The sequence below is a fragment of the Arachis stenosperma genome, chromosome 7 (assembly GCF_014773155.1).
Source record: "Arachis stenosperma cultivar V10309 chromosome 7, arast.V10309.gnm1.PFL2, whole genome shotgun sequence".
NCBI lineage: Eukaryota > Viridiplantae > Streptophyta > Magnoliopsida > Fabales > Fabaceae > Arachis > Arachis stenosperma.
Genome location: NC_080383.1, coordinates 78632900 through 78647768, shown reverse-complemented (window position 1 = coordinate 78647768; position 14869 = coordinate 78632900). Strand labels below are relative to the sequence as shown.

Below are 14869 nucleotides of genomic sequence, written 5' to 3'. Positions count from 1 at the left end.
TGAATAAATCCTCCTCCATTTGTTGCGGGTTGAGGACTCCTTCCCCTTCTTCAAACTCCGATTCATATTTTTCATAGAGAAATCTCTGATCAACGATAAAACAAGATCCTTTTTGAATTATATTTAAGGGATTCCTTGGTTCGGACCGAAGAAGCAATGCCACTCGATCATTATCAAACTGACTGCAACCTTTTTCTGTCCGTGAGGATCCCACCAGAGCGCCTTCTACTTCTAATAGGCCATGAACTAGATCAGAATCATTCTCAACGAGTCCATAAGAACGGGTTACCTACTTTTAACGGTCAAAGCGAACCCAACCATTTCATTTCAAATTCAAGAATTTGGAATGAACCAAACCTCCCCAAGTAGGATTCGAACCTACGACCAGTCAGTTAACAGCCGACCGCTCTACCACTGAGCTACTGAGGAACAACGGGAAATTTGATCTCATAGAGTTCAATTCCCGTTCTCAACCCATGACCAATATAAAAGGAAATCAAATGACAAAATGGTCTTGGCAAGGGTTGGTGGTCAAGGATCTCTATCCTAATCACTAACCACAATATGAGAATTGGCAAGGATCAATCCCATTAAATCATCCTCTAACTAGTAGTAGAGGAAAGTCAAATGAGCTATATCAATCCTAGTCCATAAGTCCTAAATCTCCACTAATTCAATTAGTGATAACTAGAGTTAATGGCTCCCAATCATCAATTACTTGGACATTAGTAACTCAAGAGTTCCTAAGTTATCTCTCCAAGCCAAGAAGAACAAAAATCTAACTCACAACTAAAAGGAGCATTTTAACAAACACATAGAAGGCAATAAAGGCAAACATTATTAATTGCAAGAATTAAAGAGAGATCTAACTACAAAAGAAAGAGATTAACAATAGAGAAACAAAACAATTAAGAAACAACAAAGAACTTACCAATTGCATTGAAGAAATGTAGATCTACAAAAGAAAGTTCATAAACTACAACTAACAATACAAAGGAATTACAAGAGAAGAAGAATTCTACAACTACAAGAGAACAATTAAGGAAGAAAAAGGAAAATTAAGAGAGAAGAAGAAGAAGTAGATCTAGATGTAAACCTAATCCTAATTCTAGAGAGAAGTGAGAGCTTCTCTCTCTAGAAACTAACTCTAACTACTTCTAAAACGAAATTAAAGCTAATGATGAAAAGTATGTGAAGTGTGTCACTCCCCCTTCAATCCTTGGCTTAAATAGCATCAGAAATGAGTTGGATTGGGCCTACAGGGCTTCTAAAGTCGCTGGCCACGAGTTGCATTTAAAAAGTCACGTGCAGCATCGGCGCATACACATACAGTGCATGTACACATCCCTATACATAATGCAACTATGGCAAATCTTATATCATTTTGAATCCCCAGATGTTAGCTTTCCAACGCAACTAGAACCGCCTCATTTGGACCTCTGTAGCTCAAGTTATGATCGAATAAGTGCGAAGAGGTCGGCTTGACAGCTTTTTGTATAAGAGGATAATATAGCAATTCTAAGGCAAAATAAGCAAGTTTTCTATCATGGGGCAATATTAGGAAGTGAACACAAAATCATGCATTTCATGTGAATAAGTGCGAGAATTACTGACAAAAACCCCCAAATTGATCACAAAAGGAATAAAAGCTGGCGTTAACGCCAGAAACAAGCAGCAGTCTGGCGTTAAACGCCAGGATTGCACACTAAAGGCGTTTACACGCCAAATTGAAGCAGGGATGACAAATCCTTGACCCCTCAGGATCTGTGGACCCCATAGGATCCCCACTTACCCTCCCACAATACTCTTCCCCAAATACCCCTTACCAATCAACTCATTCACTCTTCCCTATCACTTCTTCACCAATCACCTCCATATCTCTTCCCCAAAAAGCCCACCTACTTCACTTTCAAATTCAAACACTTTTCCCTCCCAAACCCAACCCTAATGACCGAATCCTAACCCTCCCCTCACCCCTATATAAATCCCTCACTACTCCTTCATATTCACACAACACATACACTTTTTTACCATCTTGGCCGAATTCACTTCTCCCTCCATCTCCTCCATTTTTCTTCTTCTTCCCCTTCTTTTTTTCTTCTTTTGCTCGAGGACAAGAAAACCTTTTAATTTTGGTATGGTAAAAGCATTGCTTTTTGTTTTTCCATAACCATTTATGGCATCTAAGGTCGAAGAAATCTCTAGAAAGAGGAAAGGGAAGGCAAAAGCTTCCACCTCCGAGTCATGGGAGATGGAGAGATTCTTCTCAAAGGTCCATCAAGACCACTTCTATGAAGTTGTGGCCAAGAAGAAGGTGATCCCTAAGGTCCCTTTCATTCTTAAGAGAAATGAGTATCCGGAGATCCGACAAGAGATCCGAAGAAGAGGTTAGGAAGTTCTTACCAACCCCATCCAACAAGTCAGAATCTTAATGGTTCAAGAGTTCTATGCTAATTCATGGATTACTAGGAACCATACTCAAAGTATGAACCCGAATCCAAAGAATTGGCTTACAATAGTTCGGGGGAAATACTTATATTTCAGTCCGGAAAATGTAAGGTGGCGTTCCACTTGCCAATGATGCAAGAAAACGTACATCCTTACACTAGAAAGGTCAACTTTGATCAAAGGTTGGACCAAGTCCTCATGGATATATGTGTGGAAGGAGCTCAATGAAAAAAAGACTCAAGAGGCAATCCGATTCAATTGAGAAGACCAGACCTTCAGCCTGTGGCTAGAGGATGGTTGGAGTTCATCCAACGCTCCATCATTCCTACTAGCAACCGATCCGAAGTGACTGTGGATCGGGCCATCATGATCCATAGTATCATGATTGGAGAGGAAGTGGAAGTTCATGAGATCATACCTCTAGAACTCTACAAGGTGGCTGACAAGTCATCCACCTTGGCAAGGTTAGCATTTCCTCATCTCATTTGTCACCTATGCGATTTGGCTGGAATTGCATAGAAGGAGACATCCTCATTGAAGAGGATAAGCCCATCACTAAGAAAAGGATGGAGCAAATAAGAGAGTCCATTCATGGACCTCAACAATAGCATGAGGAAGATCCTCATCAAGAAATCCCTGAGATACCTCAAGGGATGCAATTTCCTCCATACAACTATTGGGAGCAACTCAACACCTATTTGGAAGGCTTAAGTTACAATATGGACCAACTAAGGGTGGAGCACCAAGAGCACTCCATCATTCTCCATGAGATTAGAGAAGATCAAAGAGGTATGAGGGAGGAGCAACAAAGGCAAGGAAGTGACATAGAGAAACTCAAGGGTTCCATTAGTTCTTCAAGAGGAAGACGCCACCCACACTAAGATGGGCTCATTCCTTAATCTCCTTGTTATTTATTTTCTATTTTCGGTTATTGAGCTTCATATTTGTCTATGTTTGTGTCTTTATTACATGATCATTAGTGTCAAGTGTCTTTGTCTCAAAGCTATGAATAATTCCATAAATCCTAGCATTTAACGCCAGGAAAGGAATAAAAGCTGGCGTTAACGACAGAAACAAGCAGCAGTCTAGCGTTAAACGCCAGGATTGCACACTAAAGGCGTTTACACGCTAAATTAGAGCAGGGATGACAAATCCTTGACCCCTCAGGATCTGTGGACCCCACAGAATCGCCACTTACCCTCCCACAACACTCTTCCCCAAATACCCCTCACCAATCAACTCATTCACTCTTCCCCATCACTTCTTCACCAATCACCTCCATATCTCTTCCCCAAAAACCCCACCTACCTCACTTTCAAATTCAAACACTTTTCCCTCCCAAACCCAACCCTAATGACTGTATCCTAACCCTCCCCTCACCCCTATATAAACCCCTCACTACTCCTTCATATTCATACAACACATACACCTTTCCACCATCTTGGCCGAATTCACTTCTCCCTCCATCTCCTCCATTTTTCTTCTTCTTCCCCTTCTTTTTTCTTCTTTTGCTCGAGGACAAGCAAACCTTTTAAGTTTGGTGTGGTAAAAGCATTGCTTTTTATTTTTTCATAACCATTTATGGCATCTAAGGCCGGAGAAATCTCTAGAAAGAGGAAAGGAAAGGCAAAAGCTTCCACCTCCGAGTCATGGGAGATGGAGAGATTCTTCTCAAAGGTCCATCAAGATCACTTCTATGAAGTTGTGGCCAAGAAGAAGGTGATCCCTGAGGTTCCTTTCATTCTTAAGAGAAATGAGTATCCGGAGATCCGACATGAGATCCGAAGAAGAGGTTGGGAAGTTCTTACCAACCCCATTCAACAAGTCGGAATCTTAATGGTTCATGAGTTCTATGCCAATCCATGGATTACTAGGAACCATGCTCAAAGTATGAACCCGAATCCAAAGAATTGGCTTACAATGGTTCGGGGGAAATAGTTATATTTTAGTCCGGAAAATGTAAGGTTGGCGTTCCAGTTGCCAATGATGCAAGAAAACGTACGTCCTTACACTAGAAGGGTCAACTTTGATCAAAGGTTGGACCAAGTCCTCATGGATATATGTGTGGAAGGAGCTCAATGAAAAAGAGACTCAAGAGGCAATCCGGTTCAATTGAGAAGACCGGACCTTTAGCCTATGGCTAGAGGATGGTTGGAGTTCATCCAACGCTCCATCATTCCTACTAGCAACCGATCCGAAGTGACTGTGGATCGGGCCATCATGATCCATAGTATCATGATTGGAGAGGAAGTGGAAGTTCATGAGATCATACCTCTAGAACTCTACAAGGTGGCTGACAAGTCATCCACCTTGGCAAGGTTAGCCTTTCCTCATCTCATTTGTCACCTATGCGATTTGGCTGGAATTACATAGAAGGAGACATCCTCATTGAAGAGGATAAGCCCATCACTAAGAAAAGGATGGAGCAAACAAGAGAGCCCATTCATGGACCTCAACAAGAGCATGAGGAAGATCCTCATCAAGAAATCCCTGAGATACCTCAAGGGATGCAATTTCCTCCATACAACTATTGAGAGCAACTCAACACCTATTTGGAAGGCTTGAGTTACAACATGGACCAACTAAGGGTGGAGCACCAAGAACACTCCATCATTCTCCATGAGATTAGAGAAGATCAAAGAGGTTTGAGGGAGGAGCAACAAAGGCAAGGAAGTGACATAGAGGAACTCAAGGATTCCATTAGTTCTTCAAGAGGAAGACGCCACCCACACTAAAATGGGCTCATTCCTTAATCTCCTTGTTATTTATTTTCTATTTTCGGTTTTTGAGCTTCATGTTTGTCTATGTTTGTGTCTTTATTACATGATCATTAGTGTCAAGTGTCTATGTCTCAAAGCTATGAATAATTCCATAAATTCTTCACCTCTCTTAAATGAAAAATGTGCCTAATTACAAAAGAACAAGAAGTACTTGGATTTTAAATTTTTATCTTGAAATTAGTTTAATTATTTTGATGTGGTGGCAATACTTTTTGTTTTCTGAATGAATGCTTGAACAGTGCATATTTTTTATAGTGAAGTTTTTGAATGTTAAAATTGTTGGCTCTTGAAAGAATGATGAACAAAGAGAAATGTTTTTGATAATCTGAAAAATCATGAAATTGATTCTTGAAGTAAGAAAAAGCAATGAAAAAGAAAAAAGCTTGCGAAAAAAAATAAAAAATAAAAAATAGCCCTTTAAACCAAAAGGCAAGGGTAAAAAGGATCCAAGGCTTTGAGCATTAATGGATAGCAGGGCCCAAGGAAATAAAATCTAGGCCTAAGCGGCTAAATCAAGCTGTCCCTAACCATGTGCTTGTGTCATGAAGGTCCAAGTAAAAAGCTTGAGACTGAGTGGTTAAAGTCATGATCCAAAGCAAAAAGAGTGTGCTTAAGAGCTCTAGACACCTATAATTGGGGACTTTAGCAAAGCTGAGTCATAATCTGAAAAGGTTCACCCAGTTATGTGTCTGTGGCATTTATGTATCCGTTGGTAATACTGGAAAACAAAGTGCTTAGGGCCACGGCCAAGACTCATAAAGTAGCTGTGTTCAAGAATCAACATACTAAACTAGGAGAATCAATAATACTATCTGAAACTTTGAGTTCCTATAGATTCCAATCATTCTGAATTTCAAAGGATAAAGTGAGATGCCAAAACTGTTCAGAAGCAAAAAGCTATAAGCCGCGCTTATCTAATTAGAACTAAGTTTCATTGATATTGTGAGATTCATTGTATATTCTCTTCTTTTTACCCTATTTTTTTAGTTGCTTGGGGACAAGCAACAATTTAAGTTTGGTGTTGTGATGAGCGGATAATTTATTTGCTTTTTGGCATCATTTTTACATAGTTTTCAGTCAGATTTAGTTAGTTTTTTGTATATTTTCATTAGTTTTTAAGCAAAATTCACATTTCTGGACTTTACTATGAGTTTGTGTGTTTTTCTGTGATTTCAGGTATTTTCTGGCTGAAATTGAGGGACCTGAGCATAAATCTGATTCAGAGGCTGACAAAGGACTGCTGATGCTGATGGATTCTGACTTCCCTGCACTTGAAATGGAATTTTTAGAGCTAAAGAAACGCAAATGGTGCGCTCTCAATGGCGTTGGAACGTAGACATCCAGGGATTTCCAGCAATATATAATAGTCTATACTTTGCTCGAGTTTAGACAACGCAAACTGGCGTTCAACGCCAGCTTTTTGCCTGATGAGCGGATATTTTATACGCTTTTTGGGGGTAATTTCATGTAGATTTTAGTATGTTTTAGTTAGTTTTTAGTAGATTTTTATTAGTTTTTAGGCAAAAATCATATTTCTGGACTTTACTATGAGTTTGTGTGTTTTTCTGTGATTTTAGGTATTTTCTGGCTAAAATTGAGGGAGCCGAGCAAAAATCTGATTCAGGCTAAAAAAGGACTGCTGATGCTGTTGGATTCTGACCTCTCTGCACTCGGAATGGAATTTTTGGAGCTACAGAAGTCCAATTGGGTTGGAAAGTAGACATCCAGGGCTTTTCAGGAATATATAATAGTCTATACTTTGCGTAAACATAGACAACGTAAACTGGCGTTCAACGCCAGTTCCATGTTGCAGTCTGGCGTTCAGCGCCAGAAACAGGTTACAACCTGGCATTCAACTCCAGAAATAGCCCAGGCACGTGAGAAGCTTAAGTCTCAGCTCCGCACAAATCAAGTGGGCCCCAAAAGTGGATTTCTGCACTATCCATCTTAGTTTACTCATTTTTTGTAAACCTAGGTTACTAGTTTAGTATTTAAACAACTTTTAGAGACTTATTTTTGTATCTCATGACATTTTTAGATCTAAATTTTATACTCTTTGATGGCATGAGTCTCTAAACTCCATTGTTGGGGGTGAGGAGCTCTGCAACGTCTTGATGAATTAATGCAACTATCTCTGTTTTCCATTCAAACACGCTTGTTCCTATCTAAGATGTTCATTCACGCTTCACCATGAAGAAGATGATGATCCGTGACACTCATCACCTTCCTCAATCCATGAACGTGTGCCTGACAACCACCTCCGTTCTACATTAGATTGAATGAGTATCTCTTAGATTCCTTAATCAGAATCTTCGTGGTATAAGCTAGAATTGATGGCGGCATTCATGAGAACCCGGAAAGTCTAAACCTTGTCTGTGGTATTCTGAGTAGGATTCAAGGATTGAATAGCTGTGACGAGCTTCAAACTCGCGATTGTTGGGCGTAGTGACAGACGCAAAAGAATCAATGGATTCTATTCTAACATGATTGAGAATCAACAGATGATTAGCCGTGCTGTGACAAAGCATTTGGACCATTTTCACTGAGAGGATGGGAAGTAGCCATTGACAACGGTGACACCCTACATACAGCTTGCCATGGAAGGAACCTTGCGTGTGTGAAGAGGAGTACAAGAGAAAAGCTGAAATAAAGAGGACAAAGTATCTCCAAAACTCCAACATATTCTCCATTATTAAGTAACAATTAATTATTTTATGCCCTTTCACTTTATTTTACAATTGAGACTAAAGAATCCTATTGGTATCCTGACTAAGAATAATAAGATAACCATAGCTTGCTTCAAGCCAACAATCTCCGTGGGATTCGACCCTTACTCACGTAAGGTATTACTTGGACGACCCAGTGCACTTGCTGGTTAGTGGTACGAATTGTGAAAAGTGTGATTTACAATTTCGTGCACCAAGTTTTTGGCGCCGTTGCCGGGGATTGTTCGAGTTTGGACAACTAAAGGTTTATTTTGTTGCTTAGATTAGGAATAATTTATTTTTGATGCTATAGAGTCATTAAATCTGAGTCCTTTATTTTCTTTTCAAAAATTTTATTTTTTCTTTATTAATTTTTAATTTTCATGTGAGTTTAGTTTTATATTTTAAGTTTGGTGTCAATTGCATAATTTATATTTTCCTTTAAATTTTCAAATTGCATGTTCTTTATTTTTCCTTGATCTTCAAATTGTTCTTGTCAAATTTTCTTGTTTGATCTTTAGTTTTTCCTATTTTTGTGTGTTTTTCTTGTTTTCCTTGTCCTTTTTCAAAATTTTAGTTTTCAAAAATATATTTTTTATATACAATATTAAAACACGTTACATTTATAGCTCAGTTGGCTAGAGCGTTGGCTTATGTTCTTGGCAATTGGGTATCTTCTTTCAAAAATAATTTTTCTTTGATTGAATCTTGTGCCAAACTTTAAGTTTGGTGTTTTCTTGTTAATTTTCTTTAACTTTCGAAAATTTATTTTGGTTTTCTAAAAATTTTAAGTTTGGTGTTCTTTCTTTTGTTCTTGTGAATCTTCAAGGTGTTCTTGAGTCTTCCTTGTGTTTTGATCTTAAAATTTTTAAGTTGATGTTCCTTGGTGTTTTCCCTCCAAAATTTTCAAAAACAAGGAGCATTAGATCTAAAAATTTTTAAGTCTTGTGTCTTCTGTGTGTTTTTCTCTTTCATCATAAAATTCAAAATTCAAAAAAATATCTTTTCTAACTAATTTTAAGCCATCTTTTCGAATTTAAAAAAAAATTTAGATTTCAATTTCAAAAATATCCTAACCACTTTCTCTCTCCTCACTTTTTCGAAAATCTTCATAAAATATTTTTAAATTTTTAATTTTATTTTTATTTTCATTTTTATTTATTTTTATTTTCATTGTCGTCTTTATTTTATCTTATTTTATTATTATTATTTCAAAATTTTTATATATAATAAAATAAATAAAATAATTTCACATCATCTCCCTTTCTCCATTATGGACTTAAGTGGAAATGAACAGTCCAGAAGGACTCTGGGGTCATATGCTAACCCCACTACTTCTTCATATGGGAGTAGTATTTGTATACCCTCTATTGGAGTCAGTAGTTTTGAGTTGAATCCTCAGCTCATTATCATGGTGCAGCAAAGTTGCCAGTATTTCGGTCTTCCACAAGAAGAACCTACAGAGTTTCTAGCACAATTTTTACAAATTGCTGACACGGTACATGATAAGGAAGTAGATCAGGATGTCTACAGATTATTACTATTTTCATTTGCTGTAAAGGACCAAGCTAAGAGGTGGTTAAATAACCAACCTAAGGACAGCATAAAGACATGGAAACAGTTGTCAGAAAAATTCCTGAATCACTATTTTCCTCCAAAACGGATGACACAGCTAAGGCTGAGCATCTAAGGCTTCAAACAAGGAGATAATGAATCCCTTTATGATGCCTGGGAGAGATACAGAGAGATGCTAAGAAAATGCCCCTCTGAAATGTTTTCAGAGTGGGTGCAGTTAGACATCTTCTACTATGGGCTTACAGAAAGAGCTCAGATTTCTCTAGACCACTTAGCTGGGGATCTATACACATGAGAAAGACAATAGAAGAAGCTCAAGAGCTTATTGATACAGTTGCTAGAAATCAGCATCTGTACCTAAGCAGTAAATCCTCCATCAACGAAGAGGCTAAGACAGTAACTGCTGAACTCAGTCCTGCAGATCAAGCTACTGAATTCAATCAGCAATTAGATTTTCTAACAAAACAGTTAGCCAAATTCAAGGAGATACTACAAGAAACAAGAATGGCTAATATGAATATGGAAGTACAGTTGAAGCAAACAGAACAGTAGTTATCAAAACAAATAACAGAAGAATGCCAAGCAGTTCAATTAAAAAGTGGGAAAACATTAAATACCTCACTTCAAGGTAACAGGAAGCCAAGAAATGAGCAAACCACCCAAAATCCATCTGAGGACAATAAGAGCCCAGAGAAGAATAATCCTGGCGCTCAAACGCCAGAAAATGGGTGGAAAGCTGGCGTTGAACGCCCAAACCATGCTCAGTCCTGGCGTTCAACGCCAAAAACAAGTAAAGAATTGGCGTTGAACGCCCAAAGGAAGCATAGTTCTGGCGTTCAAATGCTAGAACCAGGTAACGAGTTGGCGTCTAATGCCACTCCAGCTTCCATCCCTGGCATTCAAACGCCAGTGGGAGATCAGTCACATACAAGTGCTGATGGCAACCCCTCTAAAAAGGCTTCTCAATCCACATCTGTAGGCAATAAACCTACAGCAACTAAGGTTGAGGAATATGATGAGCGGATAATTTGTATGCTTTTTGGCATTGTTTTTAGTATGTTTTTAGTATCTTTTAGTTAGTTTTTAGTATATTTTTATTAGTTTTTAATTAAAATTCACTTTTCTGGACTTTACTATGAGTTTGTGTGTTTTTCTGTGATTTCAGGTATTTTCTGACTGAAATTGAGGGTCTTGAGCAAAAATCTGATCCAGAGACCAAAAAGGACTGCAGATGCTGTTGGATTCTGACCTCCCTGCACTCGAAGTGGATTTTCTGGAGCTATAGAAGTCCAATTGGCGCGCTCTCAACGGCATTGGAAAGTAGACATCCTGGGCTTTCCAGCAATATATAATAGTCCATACTTTGCTCAAGATTTGATGGCCCAAACCGGCGCTCAAAGTCACCTACAGAAATTCCAGCGTTAAACGCCGGAACTGGCATAAAAATTGGAGTTAAACGCCCAAACTGGCATGAAAGCTGGCGTTTAACTCCAGAAAAGGTCTCTACACGAAATTCCTTCATTGCTCAGCCCAAGCACACACCAAGTGGGCCCAGAAGTGGATTTTTCTGTCATTTACTCATTTCTGTAAACCTTAGGACACTAGTTTACTATTTATAGGATCTTTTGACATTGTATCGGTACCTTATGACCTCATAACATTTCTTACACGTTTCTTTCCACAGTATGAGCCTCTAAACCCCATGGTTGGGGGTGAGGAGCTCTGCTGTGTCTTGATGGATTAATGCAATTACTACTGTTTCTTATTCAATCATGCTTGCTTCGATCCTAAGATAACACTTGTTCTTAATCCGGACGAATGTGATGATCCGTGACAATCATCATCATTCTCAACTATGAACATGTGCCTGACAACCACCTCTGTTCTATCTTAGATTGAGTAGTTATCTCTTGGATTCTTTAATCGGAATCTTCGTGGTATAAGCTAGAACTGATGGCGGCATTCAAGAGAATCTGGAAGGTCTAAACCTTGTCTGTGGTATTCTAAGTAGGATTCAATGACTGGATGACTGTGACGTGCTTCAAACTCCTGAGGGTAGGGCGTTAGTGACAGACGCAAAAGAATCACTGGATTCTATTCCGGCCTGATTGAGAATCGACAGATGATTAGCCTATGCTGTGACAGAGCATCAGGGACGTATTTTCACTGAGAGGATGGGAGGTAGCCACTGACAATGGTGAAACCCTACATACAGCTTGCCATGGAAGGAGCCTTGCGTGTTTGATGAAGAAGACAGTAGGAAAGCAGAGATTCGGAAGATGGAGCATCTCCAAACCTCAACCCATTCTCCATTACTGCAAAACAAGTACCTTTTTCATGTTCTTTTGCTTTTTACAATCAATCCTGATAATTTCTGATATCCTGACTAAGATTTACAAGATAACCATAGCTTGCTTCAAGCCGACAATCTCCGTGGGATCGACCCTTGCTCACGCAAGGTATTACTTGGACGACCCAGTGCACTTGCTGGTTAGTTGTGCGGGATTGCAAAAGTGTTATTGCAATTTCGTGCACCAGAATACAAAACTAAAATTCCTTATCCTCAAAAACTCCGCCAAGCAGAACAGGATAAGCAATTTGCTTGCTTTGCAGACTACCTCAGGACTCTTGAAATAAAGATTCCGTTTGCAGAGGCACTTGAGCAAATACCTTCTTATGCTAAGTTCATGAAAGAGATCTTAAGTCATAAGAAGGATTGGAGGAAAACTAAAAAAGTTTACCTCACTGAAGAATGTAGTGCAGTCATTCTGAAAAGCTTACCTGAGAAGCTTAAAGATCCCGGAAGCTTTATGATACCATGCACATTAGAAGGTACTTGTACCAAGCAAGCTCTATGTAATCTTGGGGCAAGTATCAACCTAATACCTGCATCTACTATCAAAAAGCTTGGGTTGACTGATGAAGTCAAACCAACCCGGATATGTCTCCAACTTGCTGATGGCTCCATTAAATACCCATTAGGCGTAATTGAAAACATGATTGTCAAGGTTGGGCCATTTGCCTTTCCCACTGACTTTGTGGTGCTGGAAATGGAGGAGCACAAGAGTGCAACTCTCATTCTAGGAAGACCTTTTCTAGCAACTGAACGAACCCTCATTGATGTCCAAAAAGGGGAAGTGACCCTGAGAGTCAATGAGGACGAGTTTAAGTTGAATGTTGTCAAAGCTATGCAGCATCCAGACACCCAAAATGACTGCATGAGCATTGATATTATTGACTCTCTGGTAAAAGAGGTCAATATGACTGAGAGTCTCGAATCAGAGCTAGAGGATATCTTTAAAGATGTTCAGCCTGATCTAGAGGAACCAGAGAGAATAATAGAACCTCTGAAAATCCGTCAGGAATAGGAGAAACCTCCCAAACCCGAGCTCAAACCATTACCACCATCCCTGAAATATGCATTTCTGGGAGATGGTGATACCTTCCCTGTAATCATAAGCTCTACTTTAGAGCCACAGGAAGAAGAAGCATTAACTCAAGTGCTAAGGACACACAAGACAGCTCTTGGGTGGTCCATCAGTGATCTTAAGGGCATTAGCCCAGCCAGATGCATGCACAAAATCCTATTGGAGGGTGACGCTAAGCCAGTGGTTCAACCACAAAGGCGGCTAAATCCAGCCATGAAGGAGGTGGTGCAGAAGGAGGTCACTAAATTACTAGAGGCTGGGATTATTTATCCTATTTCTGATAGCCCCTGGGTAAGCCCTGTCCAAGTCGTCCCTAAGAAGGGTGGCATGACAGTGGTTCATAATGAAAAAATGAACGGGTTCCTACAAGAACAGTTACAGGGTGGCATATGTGTATTGATTATAGAAGGCTCAATACATCTACCAGAAAGGATCATTTTCGTTTACCCTTCATAGACCAGATGCTAGAAAGACTAGCAGGTCATGAATACTATTGCTTCCTGGATGGATATTTAGGTTATAATCAAATTACAGTAGATCCCCAGGATCAAGGGAAAACAACATTCACATGTCCATCTGGAGTATTTGCATACAGAAGGATGCCATTTGGCCTGTGCAATGCACTTGCAACCTTTCAAAGGTGCATGCTCTCAATTTTCTCTGATATGGTGGAAAAATTTCTGGAAGTCTTCATGGATGACTTTTCAGTATTTGGAGACTCATTCAGCTCCTGTCTTGACCATCTAGCACTTGTTCTAAAGAGGTGCCAAGTGACTAACTTGGTTTTAAACTGGGAGAAATCTCACTTTATGGTGACTGAAGGAATTGTCCTTGGGCACAAAATTTCGAAGAAGGGAATAGAAGTGGATCAAGCTAAGGTAGAGGTAATTGAAAAATTACCACCACCTGCCAATGTTAAGGCAATCAGAAGCTTTCTGGGGCATGCAGGATTTTATAGGAGATTTATAAAGGATTTTTCAAAAATCGCCAAACCTCTGAGTAATCTATTAGCTGCTGACACGCCATTTATCTTTGATAAAGAGTGTCTGCAGGCATTTGAAACTCTGAAAGCTAAGCTGGTCACAGCACCAGTCATCTCTACACCAGACTGGACATCACCATTTGAATTAATGTGTGATGCCAGTGATCATGCCATTGGTGCAGTGTTGGGACAAAGGCATGACAAGCTTCTGCACGTCATTTATTATGCCAGTCGTGTTCTAAATGACGCACAGAAGAACTACACAACCACAGAAAAAGAGCTACTTGCAGTGGTTTACGCCATTGACAAGTTCAGATCTTATTTAGTAGGATCAAAAGTGATTGTGTACACTGACCATGCTGCTCTTAAATATCTACTCACAAAAAAGGATTCGAAACCCAAACTCATAAGATGGGTGTTGCTTCTGCAAGAGTTTGATATAGAAAAGGGACGGAGAATCAAGTAGCAGATCACCTGTCCTGAATAGAACCAGTAGAAGGGGCGTCCCTCCCTCTTACTGAGATCTCTGAAAACTTTTCGGATGAGCAACTCTTTGCCATCCAGGAGGTGCCATGGTTTGCAGACATTGCAAACTACAAGGCAGTAAGATTCATACCCAAAGAGTACAGTAGGCAGCAAACAAAGAAATTGATCATGGATGCAAAGTACTATCTTTGGGATGAACTATATCTCTTCAAGAGATGTGCAGACGGAGTAATCCGTAGATGTGTGCCTAAATAAGAAGCACAGAAGATCCTCTGGCACTGCCATGGATCATAGTATGGAGGACATTTTGGAAGTGAGCGAACAGCCACAAGAGTCCTCCAATGTGGCTTCTACTGGCCTACTCTCTATAAAGACTCCCGAGTGTTTGTACTTAATTGTGACAGTTGCCAAGGATCTGGCAATCTGCCTCACAGTTATGCCATGCCTCAACAAGGGATCTTGGAG

General features: G+C 39.6%; 1 non-coding gene across 1 annotated transcript; it reads right to left on the bottom strand.

Annotated features, from left to right (window-relative positions):
* Positions 1-357: 357 nt before the first annotated feature.
* Positions 358-429, bottom strand: TRNAN-GUU (transfer RNA asparagine (anticodon GUU)). Its single transcript has one exon. It is a non-coding gene; the product is annotated as a tRNA-Asn (tRNA).
* Positions 430-14869: the final 14440 nt, after the last annotated feature.